Raw genomic sequence first — 23,624 nt, forward strand, 5'->3', positions numbered from 1 at the left:
TCTCACGAATGCTGCCAATTGATTCTAGCCTATACCACGAAGACTCTGATCTCATGGAATGGAAGACTCGGTTGTCAGGCGAGGCAACCATGCGTCATGAATCAGGAGGCTAAGAGATACGCACTCAAGCTATTGCAAGTAGAACAGAGGTGGTTGTCAGGCACGTGTTCATAGGTGAGAATGATGATGAGTGTCACGGATCATCACATCCTTAAGGTTGAAGAACGAGTGTATATCTTAGAGAAGAAGTAGGCTTGAATTGAATAGAAAAACAATAGTACTTTCCATTAATTCATGAGGAACAGTAGAGCTCCACACCTTAATCTATGGTGTGTAGAAACTCTACCGTTGAAAATACATAAGAACAAAAGGTCTAGGCATGGCCGAATGGCCAACCTCCCAAAGCGTGAACATACAAGTTCCCAGATGAAAAGTATGATCAAGTGTATAAAATACAATAGCAAAAGGTCCTATTTGTAGAAAACTAGTAACCTAGGGTTTACAGAAATGAGTAAATGATGCAGAATCCACTTGACGCCAGAATTTCTATGCTGACTTGGAACGCCAGTTTGGGCCATCAAATCTTGGACAAAGTATGGACTATTATATATTGCTGGAAAGCCCAAGATGTCTAATTTCCAACACAATTAAGAGCGCGCAGATTGGGTTTCTATAGCTCCAGAAAATCTTTTTCAAGTGCAGGGATGTCAGAATCCAACAACATCTGCAGTCCTTTTTCAGCCTCTGAATCAGATTTTTGCTCAGGTCCCTCAATTTCAGCCAGAAAATACCTGAAATCATAGAAAAACACACAAACTCATAGTAAAGTCTAGGAATGTGATTTTTATTTAAAAACTAATAAAAACATAATAAAAACTAACTAAAATATACTAAAAACAATGCCAAAAAGCGTATAAATTATCCGCTCATCAATTGTCTAACTGGCCGAGCTCCCTCTTGAAGGAAGATGTGATGCATACACATACGGGGGTCAATCCTCACAATGTCGGCCAAGCTCCAACCGATTGCTTTCTTGTGCTTCTTTAGGACCTCTAGGAGCTTCTCTTCTTCTTGGCTAGAGAGTTCACTAGCAATGATTACCAGAAATCTTTTTTTTGTCCTCAAGGAATGCATATTTCAAGTGGGTAGGTAGAGGCTTCAATTTGATTTTTGCTTCAAGTTGAGGTTCTTTTTCACTAATATCATGAAGCTCATCCTCATCGACTTTCTCTTGTTTATCCTCATGTTTATCTTTCCCTTCAATAACAAGATAGTACAACCCGTTATGATATTCCCTTTGTATCTCCGCTACTACCTCATCAATCAAATCACAACAGAGGATAGAGTGCTCTTCAGGTGATGTCTCATTGCCTCTTCCAAGTTAAACTTGATGGTGTTGTCACCTACCTTAAAAGAGTATGTGCCGGTAAAGGCATCCAATTTAAATTTAGAGATCTTCAAGAAAGGTCTATTAAGCAAAACGGAGGAAGAACTTCTAGTATCCATCAGAGGCATTTCAAGGATATAGAAATAAACCAAAAATAGTAAATTCCTGATTATCACAAGCACATCTTCCGCTATCCCTACTACGGTGATCACACTCTTGTCGGCTAAGATAAATTTGGCGGACGACCTTTTCAATGGGGCTAACTTCAACCTTGCAAATATAGAGAGTGGCATGATACTCACACAAGCCCCCAAATCACACATGAAATCATAAAAGGCAACTCCACCAATCCAACAAGATACTAAACATGGTCTGGGGCACTACAATTTTTCGGAATAGGCTTCATCAATGAAGAAATGGAACTACCCAATGACAATATTTCCAACTCACCAATCCTATCTTTGTGTGTGCACAAGTCCTTTAAAAACTTAACATACTTAGGAATTTGTTGAATGGCATCAAGAAGTGGGATGGTTACCTCAACCTTCTTGAATACTTGAAGCATGTTTGGATCGAACCCCGGAGTTTCCTTGGCCTTCTTTGCTAAGGAAGGGAATGGAATGGGAATGGATTCATCTATTATAGCCTTCCTCTTAGGCTCCTTAAGGCTCAATTCTCTTCCCGCTTGCTTTGTGTCTCCCTCATCCTTATGTGGAACTTTAACAACCACTTCCTCCTCATGAATATCTTCCATGACCGTAGGAGGTATCTCCTCCAATGTAGTCCCCAACCGTAGAGTAATGGCGTTGAGACTGCCCTTTGGGTTTGAAAGGGGTTGGGATGAAAGGTTAGAAGAGCTTGAGGCTTGGTTGGTGTTGGTATTGTTGGAAGAGGGTAGGGGCAACCTTGAGAGCATTTTGGTTATGTTGGACAATTGGATTCTAGTGTTCTCTTTATTTTTCTCTATCATGGCCCGAAGTCTCTCTTATTCTTGGTAAATTGAACCGAAGGCATCTTCATTTTAGTTGGTTGGAGGCCCATCTTTGGATACTCCTCCTCCTTCTACTCCACCCTCATCCACACCACAAGCACTATCCACCCATCAGTTGTTCCTTCAGATCCTTGAGAGGTTCGACCGGCAAGGCCGGCGGATGGAACAATTGGAGTGCCATAACAAGCGCCGATACAACTTTCTGAAGGAGCTCATTGTGGGTACTCACCCACCTCCAGAACCAAAGGACACCCCGGACTCCCCTTCATCCAGTAGCACAGGGAGCCATGGCAAACCAGACAGCGGAGGCGATGCTTCCAGCCCTACCTTGCTCCTTACTGATGGCACGAAGGACCGTGTCAAGCTTTAAGTGTGGAGAGGTTAGTCCTTAACTCCTGGAGGTAACTTTTCTCTCTTAACACCAACATTTGACTTTTTCGTTTGTTAGATAGGATAGGTTGCATGATAGTAATTGTTTGCATGTATGTTTTTCTTGGTTGAAGTAACGAGCTTCTTTTCAAGAACCTGTCTTACAATATTTCACTAATTTAAATTAAAAATTTGTGTTAAACTTGTTTGAGGATTGTAATTTGGAACATAGTTTTATAGCTAAGAAGACACAACCCATGAGTTTTTGAGCTTAATTGCATGGTTACATTATTTAAGCATGATTTTTATTCTTATGTATTTTCTTCTCTATGATTGTAATCTATAGTTTGTTCCATTCTATATGTCCATTGTTTAGTGTATTTGCATGCATACATATGATTGAGGCCATCAATTGTTAATAGCTCACTTATCCCAAATAGCCTACCATTCCATTTACCTTTGTTAACCACTTTGAACCTTTTAATCCTCATTTATTCTATATTTTACCACATCACTAGCCTTAAGTAGAAAAAAAATTAATTACCTGATTTGAATCTTTGGTTAGCTTAAGATAGAGATTGTGTATCAATTAAGTGCGGAGAATTTTGGGAACCTGGGTTAATGGGAATGTGTTATGTTTCTACTTTAATTGAATATTGGAAATTTGGGTACCTACTCATGTGAGACCAGAAAAATTAAAAACCCATGTGCATTGATATGTTATGTTTATTTTTATCTTCAAAAAAAGTAAAAATAAATAAATAAATAAATAATAATAATAATAATAATAATAATAATAATAATAATAATAATAATAATAATAATAATAATAAATTACAATATAAGTAAATAGATAAATAAGGGGACAAAATTACCCTAATGTTAAGTTTAATAAAAAGATCAATGCATATGTGGTGAAATAAAAGAAAAATTTGGTATATGAGTATGTGAAATATAAAAAAGGGAAATTTTGGGTAGCTAGGAATGATTTTAGAGTTACATAGAGTGTGTGTGTGTGTGTTTATGTTAGGTGAAAATTTAGGTAAGTCAAAGATTCATATTATCTCTCACTTGGCCATACATATATCCTCACCCTTACCTTAGCCCCATTACAACCTTAAAAAGACCTCATGATTTTTGCATTGGTATACTAAATTTTTGTTGATTGGTTAGATGAAGAACAAGTTCTAGAAAGCATGACTAGAGAAGAGTAGAGTGAATTAACCCTAGACACTTGAGAGATTACAGTGCATATACACTACCAGTGAGGGTTCAATGCTTGATTCTATATTCCCTGCTTTCATGAGCTATCTTCTTACCAGTTTACTTGTCTTTTATTGTGTGCTTTGAATTAGTGGAATCTGATTTATGTTTGTCTTGAAGAACTTATTTACTTTTAACCAAGTAGACAGAAACATCTTAGCATATAGTTACATTCACATTCATCGGTTGCATCTCATGAGTCTTACTTTCCCCCATTCATTCCTTTTGTCTCCTTGAGCTTAGATGAGGGCATGCTATTGTTTAAGTGTGGGGAGATTGATAAACCACTATTTTATGATTTATGTTGTGCTAATTTGAGTGGTTTTTATCAAGTCTTTACACACTTATTCATATAAATTGCATGATTTTATAATTCCTTCCCAATTTTGTTCTATAGTTGAAAACTTGCTTCCTAAGCCTTTAAATTATATATTTTTTAATCCCCCTTTATACCATTCGAGGCCGTGATCTGTGTGTTAAGTGTTTTCAGGCTTTATAGGGCAGGAATGGCTTAAAGGATGGAGAGGAAGCTTGCACAAACAGAAGGAGCATAAGAAATAAAGGAGATAACCAGTGAGAAGCGACGTGGACACATGGCTCACGCGTGCGCGTGAATTGGAGTTTCCACGGCGACGCGTGCGCGTACCTGACGCGTACACGTGACACGCGAAGATGACCAGCGACGCGTACGCGTGACTGATGCATACGCGTGACATGCGCCATATGCAGAAGTCGTAGAAGACACTGGGGGCGATTTTGGGCTGTGTTTGGATACAGTTTTCGGCCCAGAAACACAGACTAGAGCCAGGGGACAAGCAGAGACTCAACAGACATTCTCATTCACATAGTTTTTAGTTTTATATTGGAATCTTAGAGAGAATACTATTTCCTTTAGGTTTCTTCACATTCATATTTTTTTTAGAGTTTATGCTTTTGATTTGGATATTGAGAAGAGTCACTACCTCCGTTGAAGTTTCTATTATTCTAGTTTGTTTTCTTCTTCCTTTACTCTTTTAATACCTATTAACCCTATTTAGATACGTATGTTTATGATTTTAGGATTTATTAATGCAAATAACTATTTTTACCTTTAATTGATTTTCAGTTATTATTTTATTTAGTTTATCATGTCTTCCTTTTATTCCTTTTATATGTCTATGAAGGTGATATTCATGTCAATGGAGTAGACTCCCAACTTGACTTGGGGGTTGATTAAAAGGAGACCCTTGAGTTGGAGTACTCAAGTGTAATTAGAAATTGGAAGTTGTTGGCTAGCTCTCTAGTCACTAACGCTAATCCTTCCATAGGAGAGGATTAGGACTTCTGAATAAGAGTTAGCTCAATCACTTGACTTTCCTTTATTCGGTAAGGGTTAACTAAGTGAAAACAACAACCTCTTGCTATTACACTTGGGAAAATTCAACAAGGATAGAACTTCCAATTAATCTTCTCCCGGTCAAGGCTTTTCATTTTCATTATATAAATTCTCTTGATAATTTTCATTGCTTTAAATTACAATCATTTATTTTTCTGTTCTCCAACTCTTAAAATTTCTCAGAAAATTCCTGACTGATAAAATAGCACTCTTTTGTCAACTCGTTGGGAGATGACTTAGGATTTCTACTCCCAGTATTTTTATTCTAAAATTGTGACAACCCTTTTTAAATTGATAAGCGGAATTTTAGTCAGTTAAGAACTGTACTTGCAACACTGTTCTTATTATAAATTCTTAATTGGCAATTTTCTGCCCGTTCAGTGGTGTGTGTGAAATTTGTTGTCCTTGGGAATATTGATGTTGGAATTGTGGTGGCTCTACGGATTTTCTTACATAAGGGTCACAAGGATGAGGTAAGGGTGATTGGCTATATGATGGATAAGGGTCATAGGAAGATATGTGGTAGAAAGGGGCTTGTGACTATAGTTGAGGGCTATGTTGAGGATGAGGCTCATAGGCATGTCTTGGTGGTTGCTGACAACCACAATGAAGATTACCACATCCATTAGATTGATATGCATAAGGAGTGGAATTATACCTACAAGAAACCGACAGAGGTTGTACCAAGAAGGTTGCCCATAAGCTTGGGGCTCCTCCTGCCTTTGATTGTTCCATCCTTGATGCATATTCTCATTGAAAATCCCATTTACTATAACATAATTGTAACCAAACTCATAGCCAAAGGGTGAGAATTCATAGTGAAAAAACAAAAACAAAAAGCACAAAAACAAGGAGATAAAATCTAACTACTAACTCAAACAAGCAAACCAACAAAAGAGCAAACTATTCACAATATTAACATATGTACAATAACAAATAACAAGCGCAGATTTGCAATTCCCCGACAACGGCGCTATTTTGATGAATGGAAAATTGTCTATTAGTAAAGAATTTCTCAATTGAAATCTCGTTGCAAGTATAGTTCTAAACCAACAAACAATTCCTCAATAAAAAATTTGTTTGTCACAAGTGCAAAACCCAATAAAAATAACCGAAATATTTAAACATCGGGTCGTCTCTCAAGGAATTACAGGGGAAGTGTTCATGTTATTGGCTATGGCAAAGTGTTTTTGGGGTTTTGAATAAGAGACATGAAAGATACATGACAAGAAAGTAAAGGAACTTAAATAATAAAGAGGTATTGGCAAGGGTTGATGGTTAAGGATCTTTATTCTTGTTACTAACCACAACATGATAATTGCAAGGATCAATCTCATTAAGTCATCCTCTAACAAGTGAAGGAAAGTCAAATGAGCAACACCAATCCTAATCCATAAGTCCTAGCCACCTCACTAATTAACTTAGTGGAAGCTAGAGTCAATGGACACCAATTATCAACACTTGGACATTATTAACTCAAGTTCACCTAAGTTACCACCTCAAGCCAAGAACACAAAAATCTACTCTAACATCCTTCCAAGCATTTAATCAAATACTTGGATGGCATAAAAGGAAAGCAAAATAAGATTTCAAGAAGTGTAGATCTACAACTACTAATGGTAAGAAATTAACAACAATAAAGCAAGTGAACAATAAAAGAAATCAAACATAAATTGCATTAAAGGGAAATAGAAGAAATAAGAGTGCATCAATCAACAAAGTAAATAATTACAAGGATTAAAATACTAAACTAGGAAAGCAAAAGGAAAGGAACAAGAAACTAGAAAGGAAAAGTAAATCAAAGCATGAATTAAACCTAGATCTAAAGAAATCCTAATCTACATCTAACCTAATTCTAGAGAGAAGAGAGAGCTTCTCTCTCTAGAAACTAATTAAAGTATGATCAAAACTCAACTATGTGCTTCCCCCCTGACTCCTCTTGAATTCTGCATGTAATAGGTTCAGAAAACGAGTTGGATCTGGGCCTGGGAAGCTCAGAAATGACCCCCAGCATTTTCACTTTAATGAGGTCACGTGCAAGCTGCGACGTGTACGCATGAGTCACGCGTACGCGTCGTCTGGCATTTTGCTTCCCACGTGTACGCGTTGCCTGACGACTCGATATTCACGCGTGCACGTCTGTTACATGTGCCCGTCGATGAATGCACTCTGAATCCTTGAGTTTCCATGATCTCTCCACTTTGCATGCTTTTCTCTTCACTCCTTTGATCAATTCCTAGCCTTTTCAACCTGAATTCACTAACAAACACATCAAGGTATCTAGTGGAATCAAAGGTGAATTAAAACTAGCAAATTAAAGGCTGATGCACCACTATTTTGTGGTACATTCTATACTTAATTGAGTGGATTTTATCCACTAAACTCACACTTATTCATCGAATTCGTATGTTTTACATTTTCCTTCCCAATTTTGTGCTATGATTGAAAACATGCTTCTTTGGCCTTAAATTACTAATTTTTAATTCTCTCTTATTACCATTCGAGCCTTGATATGTGTGTTAAATGATTTCAGGGTTTATAGGACAGGAATGGCTTAAAGGATGGAAAGGAAGCATGCAAAAGTGGAAGGAATACAAGAAATTGAAGGAATTGCTAAGCTGTCCAACCTGACTTCTTCGTACTAATTCGACCATAACTTGAGCTACAAAGGTCCAAATGAGGCGGTTTCAGTTGTGTTGGAAAGCTAACATCTGGGGCTTCAAAATGATATATAATTTGCTATAGTGGCCATGCAGTTAGGCAACGCGCACGGGCACTTGATGCGCATACACACATTGGCGAAAAGTGCATCGAATGCGCGACGTACTGCAACTACAGAAATCGCTCTGGGCTGTTTTTGACCCAGTTTTCGGCCCAAAAAACACAGATTATAGGCTACAGAGTGGGAGAATCTAGGCATTCATACACACAACTTTCATTAACATAATTTTAGATTTTAGATGTAGTTTCTAGAGAGAGGGGCTCTCTCCTCTCTCTAGGTTTTAGGATTTCTCTTAGTTTAGGATTATTTCTTCTCAATTCCAAGTTCAATGTTCCTTTAATTTAATTTCTCTTCTACTTCTATTTATTCTAGCTTTCTAGTTTATTTATTTTCCTTGTTGATTACTTTATGTTCCTAATTTGGTTTATGAACTCTTCATGTTAGATCTGATTTTCTATATTAATGCAATTTGAGGTATTTCATATTTATGATTTCAATTTAGCTTTTTATATTCTTAGCTTGAATTGATTAACTGGAGACAGTTGAGTTATCAAACTCCTTGTTGATTGATAATTGGAAGTTGCTGGTTGATTTGGATCCCTCTAAAGCTAGTCTTTCCTTAGGAGTTGACCAGGACTTGAGGAATCAAGTTAATTAGTCCACTTGACTTTCCTTTATTTAGTAAGGGTTAACTAAGTGGGAGCAATGAACAATTCTCATCACAATTGATAAGGATAACTAGGATAGGACGTCCAGTTCTCATACCTTGCTAAGAGCTTTATTAATTATTAATTTACTTTCTTGCAATTTATTTTTCTTGTTCCTTACTCAAAAAACCCCAAAAAGATAATCTTCTATAACCAATAATAAATACACCTCCCTGCAATTCCTTAAGAGACGACCCGAGGTTTAAATACTTCGGTTTATTTTTATTGGGTTTGTTTAAGTGACAACCAAATTTGTTTGTACGAAAGAATTTTCTGTTAGTTTAGAAACTATACTTGCAACGAGAATATATTTGTGAAATTCTTTACTAGCAAAAATTCGTTCATCAAAATGGCGCCGTTGCTGGAGAATTGCAAACGTGTGCCTTATTATTGGTTATTCTAAATATTTACTTTTTCGTTTCTTTGTTAGGGTTTCTAGTTTTAGGAGTTTATTTTCTTTAATTTTTATTAGTTTTTATTTTTTACTTGCTACTATGAATTCTCACCCCTTTGGCTATGAGTTTAGTTCAAATTATGTTGCAGGGAATGGACGCTATAATGAGAACATGCATCAAGGTTGGGACAATCAAAGATGGGAGGAGCCACAAGAATTTGATCAACCCTCTTGGCAACAACCCCTCCAATGCGCTATAACCAACAACCATTCTATGATGCATACCAAGACAATAGTTATGGTGGACCTCTTCGTGACAACTAACCTCCACCAAATTACTATGGTCAAGAGCTATTCCAGGATACGTACCAAGATGACGGATATAGTGGACCCCCTTGTAGTTACCAACAAGCCCCACCATATGCTTATGAACCATCTCCTCAACATAACTTTGAACCACCACACTCACAAGCCACCTACAACCATTCACCTCTATATAACCCTAATCCTTACCCACCATACCAAGAGCCTTACGAGCCATACTTCCAAGAACCACCACCCCAATTCCAAAACAAGTGCCCCCCTTCATCTTTCTATGATGACATGCTTCAATCTTTTGCACAAGGACAAAAGACCATGGAAAGCACACTTACCGATCTGACCTCCGCTATACAAGCCCTCGTCTCCCAGATTGGATCATCGAATAACCCCAACAATCAACCCTTAAACTCTAGTGCACTTCCTTTTTAACCACATAATGATCTCCCCATCCCTTCACCACCCTCCATGGAAGAGCACCCACATCCATCAATCCAAGAGCAACATGATCCTAATTATGCTACTGACATAGAACAAGAGAGAAGGGATCATCTTAGGGACGCAATGGATCGGTTACACGCGGCTTTATTTCCAGAGGAGCAAGAGGAGGCCCAAAATGTGGAGGTATGAGAGACCCTTGAAGATGAAAGAGTAGTTGAAGGGAGTTGTCATGGAAAGGAAATCATCAAGGAGGAGTACGATTTTATACTAAAACAACTAGACAAAGTAGCAATTATTGAAGAGGAAGAAGTGGTTGCAGACTTAGGAGATGCTGAACCTCCATGGAAAAGTCCAATCATAGAGCCTCCTTCCAAGATGTTTGATGTTGATGTTGAGGAGGGTGTACAACCTCCAAGGCATATCCTGGTTGAAGACTTTGAGGAGGTCGATCAAGAGATGGATTCAATCATTGATGAATCCTTATCTGCAATTGAATCCTCTCCCATTGGAGTTGACATGGGGATTAAAGAAGAAAAAGCACAACCTCCCATGCCCTTGGTGAGCAATGAAGAAGAGATTGAATTGGAAGGAAGCTACCAAGAGGAAGCGGTTGAACTTGAAGAAGCTTGCAAAGAGGTGGAAGTTGTCAAGGAAGAGCACAAGGGAGTGGAGCTTGAAATCACCTTGCCAAAGTTGTTGGAGACCTCTCTCCCTAAGTCACCATCATCCTTCATAACATTCAAGTGGGTAAAATTCATATCTCTTAGCTTTCTTATTCCACTTGAATATGGTTTACTTGAGACAGATGGTCAACTTCAAGCTCTTTGTGGCTTTACGAGTAAGAAGGAGATGGCTAGTGGTAGGAGTTGTCATGCAAGATTCAATATGGTGGAAAGCTCAAAGTTTAAATGCAAAGGTTGGTGTAAAGCTCGACTGAATGGGTCTAGGAAGTTGTTTGGCCGCTTTAGTGAGAATTCAGATTGCTTGCCACCCGGTTGGAACAATGGCAATCAACACAAAGACGGGTGCATAAGCAAGGTTTAGGACCCCGAAATTCATTCTAGCAATCAACACTCTTGGGGCCTTGTCACTTGCTTCAACTTGCTTGAAGACGTTATGCACCTAGTTTGCGATCCCGGAGGCTATTGGAATTGCAAGCACTGGTGGGGATTCTTAGAGGAGTTCAAGCATAAGCCGCCCTGACAAGGAGCTCACCAAATGTCCAACTTAAGGACTTTAACTAAAAGTGCTAGGTGGGAGACAACCCACCATGGTATGATCATTCCTTTTCATTCTTAGTTTTATTTTATTTTATTTCATCAGTGTTAATTCATACATTCTACATCATCATCTTCATTTTGCATAAAATAAAAAAAAAGAGGATCGACGCGCCAGCGCCTAGTGCACGTCCACGTCCTTTGTGGATGCAAAATGGGCTAGATTGAACAGAGAGTGGCGCGGGAGCTGGGCGAGAAACGTGCCTTAGGCATAATCCCGCCCACGCTCAAGCATACTGTACGCGTGCGCACCGTTTCAACTTTTGGACCCACACGTACACGCCCTTAGCGCGTCCGTGTGGTTGGGAAAATCGGCGTAAAACCTCATCTTACCCGAGAGTTATGATGGACTGGGGCTGGTACTGTCCTCAAGGCACAAATTCACCGACGCGTACGCGTCCATGACGCGTGCGCATCCTTTTCCATAAATGGCCACCTACGCGTCCACGCACTGTGCGCCTCCGCGCCCTTTCTTTTCTCTCAATGCACGCGTAAGCGTACCGTACGCGTGTGCGTCGATTGCGCCGCCAGCTTTCAAATTTCTCTCCTCCCTTCTCCTCCTTATTCTCTTTAATTCTCTTTTGTTTATTCCATTTGTATACTCGTATTCGTGGCATTTTAACTTTGTTGTTTCCTCTCATTTTCTCTCTATATCTCTTGTTTTCACATTGTTGTTAAATTTTCTTACTCATCTGCTGCATATTTCCTACATTGTAATGGGTGCTTCTTGACTTGTTTGCTATTTAGTTGACATACCCTGTGCTTTTATTATTTTCTCACTTACATGTTGTAGCTACCATGTAGTTGAGCACCTTACTATTTGGCACTAGCCCACTTATGTTTTATTTCTTTTTATATCTTTGCTTGTGGGTTCTTTCCCTTCCTTTTTCTCTTCTTTCAGGATGGCCATCGAGAAGAGAAATGGAAGACTTTTACATGGGGCAACAGACATGTCCTTCTACATAGTCTTTGGAGAAAAGCATCAGTTGGAGTAACCCGTCCACTTGCACATCTTAGCATGCACCGACGGTGCAATCTTTAAGTGTGGAGAGGTCGATACCGACTTCCATGGGTTAGTTAGTTCCTATTTCAACACCAATGTTTTATTTTATTTGTTAGTTCATTGTTGCATTTACATGTTTGATTGCATGTTTGTTTGAATTTGTGCATATTCTTCTACCACTACTTGGTTAGAGTGATAAGTCCTTTTTCAAGATCCTTTTTTATAGTATTTCACTAATTTAAATTGAAAATTTTTGTTAAACTTGATTGAGGATTGTAATTTGGAACATAAATTATAGCTAAGAACACACAACCTATGAGATTTTGAGCTAAATTGAATAGTTACATTATTTAACCATAATATTTTATTCTTGTGTGTTTCTTCTCTATGATTGTAATCTATATTTTGTTCCATTCTATATGTCCATTGTTTAGTATATTTACATGCATACATATGATTGAGGCCATCATTTGATATTAGCTCACTTATCCCAAATAGCCTACCATTTCAATTACATTTGTTTGCCACTTTGAGCCTTTTAATCCCCATTTGTTCTTTATATTACCACATCACTAGCCTTAAGCAGAAAAATAATTAATTACCCCAAGTGAATCTTTGGTTAGCTTAAGATAGTGTGTTAACTAAGTATAGGGAAACTGTGGGAACATGTGTTAATGGGAATGTATTATGTTTCTACTTTGTGTGAATATTGAAAATTTGGGTACATACTCATAGGAGATCAGAAAAATTAAAACACATGTGCATTGATATGTTATGTTTGCTTTTATGATTCAAAAAAAAAAAACTAAAAATATTCAAATAATTAAATAGATAAATAAGGGGACAAAATTACCCCAATATTAAGTTTAATAAAAGATCAATGCATATGAGGTGGAATTAAAGAAAAATTGGATACATGAGTATGTAATACAAAAGTGGAAATTATGGGTAGCTAGGCATGATTTTAGAACTACATAAAGTGTGTGTGTGTGTGTGTGTGTGTGTGTGCGTGTGTGTGTGTGTATGTTAGGTGAAAGCTTAGGTTAGTCAAATATTCAAATTTTAGCTCACTTGGCCATACATATATCCTCACCCTTACCTTAGCCCCATTACAACCTTGAAAAGACCTCGTGATGTTTGCATTGGTATACTAAATATTTGTTGATTGGTTAGATGAAGAACAAAGTTTTAGAAAGCATGACTAGAGAAGAGTAGAGTGATTAACCCTAGACACTTGAGCGATTAGAGTGCATATACACTACCAGTGAGGGTTCAATACTTGATTCTATGTTCCCTGCTTTCATGAGCTATCTTCTTACAAGTTTATTTGTCTCTTATTGTGTGATTTAAATTAGTGAAATCTGATTTATGTTTATCTTGGAGAATTTGTTTACTTTTAACCAAGAAGGTAGAAGTATTTTTACATTTAGTTGCATTCATATAGATAGGTTGCATTTCATAAGTTTTACCATTCCTTTTCTCTCCTTTATAGCTTCTCTTGAGCTTGGCATGAGAACATGCTAATGTTTAAGTGTGGGGAGATTTGATGCACCACTATTTCGTGGTACATTCTGTACATAATTGAGTGGATTTTATCCACTAAACTCACACTTATTCATTGAATTCGCATGTTTTACATTTTCCTTCCTAATTTTGTGCTATGATTGAAAACATGCTTCTTTGGCCTTAAATTACTAATTTTTAATTCTTTCTTATTACCATTCGATGCCTTGATATGTGTGTTAAGTGATTTTAGGATTTATAGGGTAGGAATGGCTTAGAGGATGGAAAGGAAGCATGCAAAAGTGGAAGGAATACAAGAAATTGAAGGAATTGCTAAGCTGTCCAACCTGACCTCTTCGTACTAATTTGACCATAACTTGAGTTACAGAGGTCCAAATGAAGTGGTTTCAGTTGCATTGGAAAGCTAACATCCGGGGCTTCAAAATGATATATAATTGGTCATAGTGGACACGCAGTTAGGTGACGTACACGTGCAATTGACGCGCACGAACACATTGGCGAAAAGTCCATTGGCGTGCACGCGCACCTGGCGCATACGCACGACATGCGCGACGTACTGCAACTGTAGAAATCACTGGGGGCGGTTTCTAAGCTTTTTTTGACCCAGTTTTCGGCCCAGAAAACACAGATTAGAGGCTACATAGTGGGGTAATCCAGGCATTCATACACACAACTTTCATTCACATAATTTTAGGTTTTAGATGTAGTTTCTAGAGAGAGAGGCTCTCTCCTCTCTCTAGGTTTTAGGATTTCTCTTAGTTTAGGATTATTTCTTCTCAATTCCAGGTTCAATGTTCCTTTAATTTAATTTCTCTTCTACTTTTATTTGTTCTAGCTTTCTAGTTTATTTATTTTCCTTGTTGATTACTTTATGTTCCCAATTTGGTTTATGAACTATTCATGTTAGATCTGATTTTCTATATTAATGCAATTTGAGGTATTTCATATTTATGATTTCAATTTAGCTTTTTACATTCTTAGCTTGAATTGATTAACTGGAGATACTTGAGTTATCAAACTCCTTGTTGATTGATAATTGGAAGTTGCTAGTTGATTTAGATCCCTCTAAAGCTAGTCTTTCCTTAGGAGTTAACTAGGACTTGAGGAATCAAGTTGATTAGTCCACTTGACTTTCCTTTATTTAGTAAGGGTTAACTAAGTGGGAGCAATGAACAATTCTCATCACAATTGATAAGGATAACTAGGATAGGACGTCCAGTTCTCATACCTTGCTAAGAGCTTTATTAATTATTAATTTACTTTCTTGCAATTTATTTTTCTTGTTCCTTACTCAAAAAACCCCAAAAAGATAATCTTCCATAACCAATAATAAATACACCTCCCTATAATTCCTTAAGAGACGACCCGAGGTTTAAATACTTCGGTTTATTTTTATTAGGTTTGTTTAAGTGATAACCAAATTTGTTTGTACAAAAGGATTTTCTGTTAGTTTAGAAACTATACTTTCAACGAGAATATATTTGTGAAATTCTTTACTACCAAAAATTCATTCGTCAAAGGCCTAAAAAGCATGTTTCCACTCTTAAGCATAAATTAGGAGAAAGTCATGAAACCATGCCATTTCATTGAATAAATGTGAGAAAAGTTGATAAAATTCACTCAATCCAGCATAAAATATACCACGAAATAGTGGTGCATCAGCGTGCACGTGGCCTCCAGTTCAGCAAATCCTCATTTCTTCATGAATTCTCCATTTTTGCATGCTTTTTCTTCATTCTTTCAACCCAATCTATGCCTTCTAATCCTGAAATCACTTAACAAACATATCAAGGCATCGAGTGGAATCAAAGTGAATTAAAATTAGCAACTTAAAGGCCTAAATAGTATGTTTTAACTCTTAAGCTCAAATTAGGAGAAATTCACAATACCATGCTATTTCCTTGGATAAATGTGAGAAAAGATGATAAAAACCCCTAAAATCAACACAAGATAAACCACAAAATTGGGGTTTATCAAACCTCCCCACACTTAAACCAAGCATGTCCTCATGCTAAACCAAGAAAGACAAGAAAAGGGGTTTAAACATTTAGTCAATGCAAATAACTACATGAACCTATCTACATGCAACTAAATGCAAGATGCTTCTACCTACTTGGTTAAAAGTAAATCAATCTCCAAGAACATATATGAACAAGTAGGGCTAAGTAGTATGATAACTCATGAATCCTACCAATTCAAATATCCAAAAGAAGTTCAAGTAGACTTGCAAGAAGAAAGCTCATGAAAGCCGGGAACAAAGAATTAAGCATCGAACCCTCACCGTAAGTGTATCCGCTCTGGTCGCTCAAGTGTATAGGGTTGATTCACTTAATTCTCCTCTAATCATGCTTTCCAAGATTTGTTTTTCTTCTAACAATCAACAATTATTCAATGCGTGCATACATTTATCATGAGGTCTTATTCATAGATTGTAATGGGGCTAGGGTAAAGGTAGGGATGCATATGGTCAAGTGAGCTTGAAATTTGCATCTTTGATTAACCTAAGCTCTCACCAAACACATATAACAACCTATACAATTCTAATACAATACCTAGCTACCCATGATTCCCACTTTTTCACATACTCATGCATTCTCTTTAATTCACATTCCATATGCATTGTTATTATTACTTTACTTTGCGGCATTTTTGTCCCCTTTTTATAGCATTTTCTTTTTCTATATATATATATATATATATATATATATATATATATATATATTTTTCTTTAATTTTCTTTTGACATGTATTTTTCTTTATTTTGTATTTTTTTTTGCAATAAAGTATATATAAGAGTATCAATGCATATGGTTTTACATATTTAATGCATGAATATGTACCCAATCCCATGATTTTCAACAAAAATACAAAAACACTCTTTTACCTCAACCAATGTCTCAAGTTTTCCATACCCAAATGATACATACCCTCACTAGCCTAAGCTAATCAAAGATCCAAATTAAGGGATATTTATTGTTTTTCACTTAGGGGTAGTGATGTACTAACATTAAAAACAAAAGGGGATTAAATAAGGTCAAAATTGGCTAACAATGGTTGATGAAAGGTAGGCTATTTAGGTAAGTGAGCTAAATGAAATGATGGCCTCAATCACATAAATGCATATATACATGGAATAATGGACATAAAGAATCAAACAAATCAAATATTACAATCATAGAAAGAGAATAATGCACACAAGAATGAAAATAAGTGGTTATATGATGTAACCACAAAATTGGGCTCAAAACTCACATGCTTGTGTTCTTAGCTCAAAAACCATGTTCCAAAATAAATTCTTCAAGCAAGTTCAACAAAATTTTTTTTTCAAATTGGTAGGGTGCCCTAAAAAAAATTTCTTGGAAAAGAAATCATAACCCTAACCAAGTAGTCCTAGCATAAAAAGAAGTGGTGAAATATATACAAATTCTAACCAACATGCAATATATCATGCAATGCAACAACTAATCTAACAAAGACAAAAATTGAAAAATTGGTGTTGAAAAAGAGAATTGTTACCCACGGAGATAGGTCGAACGACCTTCCCACACTTGAAGATTGCATCGTCCTCGGTGCATGCGAAGAAGTGTAGGGTGGACGAGTTGCTACAACTGATGAGTTTCTTCAAAAGATTGTGCAGATGGACTTGTTTGTTGCCCCATTTAGAAGCTTTTCCTTTTCTTCTTTTGGTGGCTAACCTAAAAGGAAAGAAAAAGAAAGTGAATTAAGCCTACAACAAAGATATTAAAGCAAATAGAACATAGGCGGAGGCTAATGCCAAATAACAGTAGGGTTCTCACTACATGTTAGCTACGCATGTAAGTGAGAAAACAGTATAAGCTAAGGCATATCAACTAATACTTGATGCAAGGGTAAAGTCAAAGTATAAGTGAATAACATAAAGAGCATGTTAAGCATCAAGTTCAAACAAGAAAGAGTGGGTCATGAAGGACAATAGAAGTTCATATCAATGCACAAAGGACGCAAGAATCATTAAAGGTTAAGCATTGATTTAAAAGTTTCATCACCCAACAATATCAAACAAGTCAAGAAGTACCACAATAATCCAAGAAATTCTCAACAATTGAATAGGATAATTCAACACCAATATGAAAATAAGAAACTTATAAAATAAAATAAGAACAAGCTATAAAAATAAAATTAAAATGCAATGAATAAAAGTATGAAAATACAATAAACAAAAGAAAATGAAAAGTGAAATTTTAAAGAGAGGGAGAAGAAGAAAGTAAGAAAGGAAGAAGAGAGAAGAAGAAAGATAGAAAGAAAGAAGGAGAGAATAAGGAAGAAGAAAGAAGAAAGAAAAAAAGAGAAGAAGAGAAAAAAAACAGAGCAGAAACAGGAGAGGTAGGGCGCGGAGGGCGACGCGCGCCCATCGGCGACGCATGCGCGTGGAAGGCAGGAAGTTGAAGCGACGCATAAGCGTCGCCCACGCGTACGCGTGGGACGCAGAAAGTGCAGGTGACGCGTAAGCGTCACCCACGCGTACGCGTGGGAGCCAAATTGTGCTATTCGCACAATTCCAACACTACTCCAGTGCAACTCTCTGGTTTTTGTACCAGGAGTCCAAATAGGGCACACGACGCGTGCACGTCGGCCACACTTACGCGTGGCGTGCACTTTTTTTTTTTTACATAAAACAGAAACAGGGCGCTCTCCTAAGCTATATGCATTATAAATCAACCAAAATTCAAATTTGACAACAAATCTTTTGATTTTTGAAAAATTTTTAAATACAAAACAACAAAACTTAAACTTCAAGCAAAATACAATTTAACAACAACTATTCTACAACTTAAGGAAGAAATCTAATCAAACAAACTAGCAACCCAAAATACTAAAACAGGAATATGCAAAGAAGAAAACTACCTAACAATGGCAACTCAATTCATTCATTGATTATATATACAAGAGAATGGAAAGAGTTTACCATGGTGGGGTGTCTCCCACCTAGTAATTTTAGTTTATGTCCTTAAGTTTGACTGTTGGGAGGCTCCTTGTCAAGGTGGCTTGTGGTTGAATTCTTCTTGGAACTTCCACTAATGCTTGGTTTTCCATTGTGCTCTGATGAGCGGATAATTTATATGCTTTTTGACATTGTTTTTAGTATGTTTTTAGTAGGATCTAGTTACTTTTAGGGATGTTTTTAATAGATTTTGTGTTAAATTCACATTTCTGGACTTTACTATGAGTTTGTGTGTTTTTCTGTGATTTCAGGTATTTTCTGGCTGAAATTGAGGGACTTGAGCAGAAATCAGATTCAGAGGTTGAAAAAGGACTGCTGATGCTGTTGGATTCTGACCTCCCTGTACTCAAAGTGGATTTTCCGGAGCTACAGAACTCGAAATGGCGCGCTTCCAATTGCGTTGGAAAGTAGACATCCAGGGCTTTCCAGAAATATATAATAGTCCATACTTTGGCCAAGAATTGACGACGTAAACTGGCGTTCAACGCCAGCCTTCTGCCCAAATCTGGCGTCCAGCGCCAGAAAAGGATCCAAAACCAGAGTTGAACGCCCAAACTGGCACAGAAACTGGCGTTCAACTCCACAAATGGCCTCTGCACGTGTAACACTCAAGCCCAAGCCCAAGCACGCACCAAGTGGGCCCCGGAAGTGGATTTATACATCAAATACTTACTCATGTAAACCCTAGTAGCTAGTTTATTATAAATAGGACCTCTTACTATTGTATTAAGCATCTTTGGATTACCTTATGATCCTTTGATCACGTTTTAGGGGGCTGGCCATCTCGGCCATGCCTGGACCTTCACTTATGTATTTTCAACGGTAGAGTTTCTACACTCCATAGATTAAGGTGTGGAGCTCTGCTGTTCCTCAAAGATTAATGCAAAGTACTACTGTTTTCTATTCAATTCTTCTTATTTCGCTTCTAAGATATCCATTCGCACCCAAGAACGTGATGAAGGTGATGATTATGTGTGACGCTCATCATCCTTCTCCCTTATGAACGCGTGCCTGACAAACACTTCTGTTCTACATGAATTAAGCTAGAATGAATATCTCTTAGATCTCCTAACCAGAATCTTCGTGGCGTAAGCTAGAATGATGGCGGCATTCAAGAGAATCCGGAAGGTCTAAACCTTGTCTGTGGTATTCTGAGTAGGATTCAATGATTGAATGACTGTGACGAGCTTCAAACTCGCGATTGTTGGGCGTTAGTGACAGACGCAAAAGGAGGGTGACTCCTATTCCAGCATGATCGAGAACCGACAGATGAATAGCCGTGCCGTGACAGGGTGCGTGAGCATATTATTCACTGAGAGGAGGGGATGTAGCCACTGACAACGGTGATGCCCTTGCATAATGCCAGTCATGGAAAGGAGTAAGACTGATTGGATGAAGATAGCAGGAAAGCAGAGGTTCAGAGGAACGAAAGCATCTCCATTCGCTTATCTGAAATTCCTACCAATGATTTACATAAGTATCTCTATCCCTATTCTATTATTTATTATTCGAAAACACCATTATCACTTTATATCTGCCTGACTGAGATTTACAAGGTGACCATAGCTTGCTTCATACCAACAATCTCCGTGGGATTCGACCCTTACTCACGTAAGGTATTACTTGGACGACCCAGTGCACTTGCTGGTTAGTTGAACGGAGTTGTGTCCACACATAGAGCCACAATGAGGATTCAATACAATTATATATTGTTACTCTCACATAAGTACAAAGAACAGGACATCACAATTTCGTTCACCAAGTTTTTGGCGCCGTTGCCGGGGATTGTTTGTGTTTGGACAACTGACGGTTCATCTTGTTGCTCAGATTAGGTAATTTTCTTTTTATTTTCTTTTCAAAAATTTTTCAAAAATATTTCTAAAATTTTCTCATCTATTTTCGAAAAAAATAAAAATGTTTTCAAAAATAAATTATTCTATGGCTTCAAAATTTTTAAGAATGAATTCTAGTGTTTCATGAAATATGTTGAATCATATCTGGCTATAAAGCCATACCCAAACTACTTTGGGATTGGTATTCAACTAATCACTCCAGCCCATGTAATTATATGTTGCATCCTGGCTGGCTGTAAAGCCATGTCTCAATCCTTATACTCAAGAGAAGAGCTTCTTTGTCTTTCTTAGCCAATTGGCTGTTGAATGCAAGGAATGTCAGGCGTGTCATGTCTGAGTTACATACTAAAGCTTGGCTGGCTATTAAGCCATGCTTGACCCTTTGATTGGAGCTTTAGAGCATAAGATTCCTGGAATTCATATTAAAAATTTTGAATCCTTATTTTTCTTTTTTTTAAATAATTTTCGAAAAATATAAGTTAAAAATCTAAAAAAATCATAAAATCATAAAAATCAAAAATATTCTTGTTTCTTGTTTGAGTCTTGAGTCACATTATAAGTTTGGTGTCACTTGCATATGCATCTTGCAATTTTCGAAAATTTCATGCATTCATAGTGTTCTTCATGATCTTCAAGTTGTTCTTGGTAAGTCATCTTGTTTGATCTTGATGATTTTTTGTTTTGTGTCTTTTCATGTTTATCATATGCATTCTTGAATTCTTAGTGCGTAAGCATTAAAGAATTCTAAGTTTGGTGTCTTGCATGTTTTCTTTGCATTAAAGATTTTTCAAAATTATGTTCTTGATGTTCATCATGACATTCAAAGTGTTCTTGGTGTTCATCTTGACATTCATAGCATTATTGCATGCATTCATTGTTTTGATCTAAAAATTTCATGCATTGCATAATTTTCATGTTTTTCTCTTGCATCATAAAAATTCAAAAATCAAAAAAATATCTTTCCCTTTTTCTCTCATCAAATTCGAAAATTGAGTTGACTTTTTCAAAAATTTTTAAAATCAAGTTGTTTCTTATGAGTCAAATCAAATTTTCAAATTTGAAAATCTTATCTTTTTCAAAATCTTTTTCAAAAATCAAATCTTTTTCAAAATTCTTAGTTATTTTCGAAAATTCCAAAAATATTTTTCAAAAATCTTTTTCTCATTTTAAATCATAATTTTCGAAAATAACTTAAACAATTAATGTTTTGGTTCAAAAATTTGAAGTTTGTTACTTGCTTGTTAAGAAAAATTCAAACTTTAAGTTCTAGAATCATATCTTGTGATTTCTTGTGAATCAAGTCATTAATTGTGATTTTAAAAATCAAATCTTTTTCAAAACTAATTTCAACCATATCTTTTCAAAAATATCTTCTTATCTTATCTTTTTCAAAAATATCTTTTCGAAATATCTTTTCTAACTTCCTAACTTCTTATCTTTTCAAAATTTGTTTCAACTAACTAACTAACTTTTTGTTTGTTTCTTAACTTTTTCAAAACTACCTAACTAACTCTCTCTCTCTCATTTTTTCGAAAATATCTCTCCCCTTTTTCAAAATTTCTTTTTAATTTATTAATTATTTTAATTTATAAAAAAAAAATTCGAAAAAATACTAAACTTTTTCAAAAACTATTTTCAAAAATCACTAACTCCTTTTCAAAAATAAAATTCAAAAATTCCCTCCTTCTCTCCCATCTCATTCTATTTATTCATTCATATCCTAACATCTCATCTCACATTCCAATCCTCACAGTTGTGTTTCTTCCTTTACATCACATCCTTTATCTCCCCCTCTTCTTCTACTTACAAAGGGATCCCTATACTGTGGTATAAAGGATCTCTATTATTATTATTATCATTTTTCTGTCCATTCTTCCTTGTATTATGAGCAGGAGCAAGGATAAGAACATTCTTGTGGAAGCAGATCCAGAACCTGAAAGGACTCTGAAGAGAAAATTAAAGAGAAGCTAAAATACAACAATCCAGAGAAAACCTTTCAGAAATTTTCGAACAGGCAGAGGAGATGGCAGGCGAAAATAATAATAATGAAAGGAGGATGCTTGGTGACTTTACTGCACCTAATTCCAATTTACATGGAAGAAGCATCTCCATTCCTGCCATTGGAGCAAACAACTTTGAGCTAAAACCTCAGTTAGTTTCTCTGATGCAGCAGAACTGCAAGTTTCATGGACTTCCATCTGAAGATCCTTTTCAGTTCTTAACTGAATTCTTGCAGATATGTGATACTGTTAAGACTAATGGAATAGATCCTGAAGTCTACAGGCTCATGCTTTTCCCTTTTGCTGTAAGAGACAGAGCAAGATTATGGTTGGATTCTCAACCTAAAGACAGCCTGAACTCTTGGGATAAGCTGGTCACGGCTTTTTTAGCCAAGTACTTTCCTCCTCAAAAGCAGAGCAAGCTTAGAGCTGATGTTCAAACCTTCAGACAGAAAGAAGGTGAATCTCTCTATGAAGCTTGGGAAAGATACAAACAGTTGACCAAAAAGTGTCCTTCTGACATGCTTTCAGAATGGACCATCCTGGATATATTCTATGATGGTTTATCTGAGCTATCAAAGATGTCACTGGACACTTCTGCAGGTGGATCCATTCACCTAAAGAAAACGCCTGCAGAAGCTCAAGAACTCATTGACATGGTTGCTAATAACCAGTTCATGTACACTTCTGAAAGGAATCCTGTGAGTAATGGGACGCCTATGAAGAAGGGAGTTCTTGAGGTTGATACTCTGAATGCCATATTGGCTCAGAACAAAATATTGACTCAGCAAGTCAATATGATTTCTCAGAGTCTGCATGGAATGCAAGCTGCATCCAACAGTACTCAAGAGGCATCTTCTGAAGAAGAAGCCTATGATCCTGAGAACCCTGCAATAGCAGAGGTAAATTACTTAGGTGAACCTTATGGAAACACCTATAACTCAACATGGAGAAATCATCCAAATTTCTCATGGAAGGATCAGAAGCCTCAACAAGGCTTTAACAATGGTGGAAGAAAC

At 36.7% G+C, this 23,624-nt stretch overlaps 1 non-coding gene across 1 annotated transcript; it reads right to left on the reverse strand.

Moving 5' to 3' along the window:
* Positions 1-23,024: 23,024 nt before the first annotated feature.
* LOC148573946 (small nucleolar RNA R71) lies at positions 23,025-23,132 on the reverse strand. The gene has a single exon (XR_015906353.1). It is a non-coding gene; the product is annotated as a small nucleolar RNA R71 (small nucleolar RNA).
* Positions 23,133-23,624: the final 492 nt, after the last annotated feature.

The sequence above is a fragment of the Arachis ipaensis genome, chromosome B2, assembly GCF_059453495.1.
Source record: "Arachis ipaensis isolate K30076 ecotype BB chromosome B2, ASM5945349v1, whole genome shotgun sequence".
Classification (NCBI taxonomy): Eukaryota; Viridiplantae; Streptophyta; class Magnoliopsida; order Fabales; family Fabaceae; genus Arachis; species Arachis ipaensis.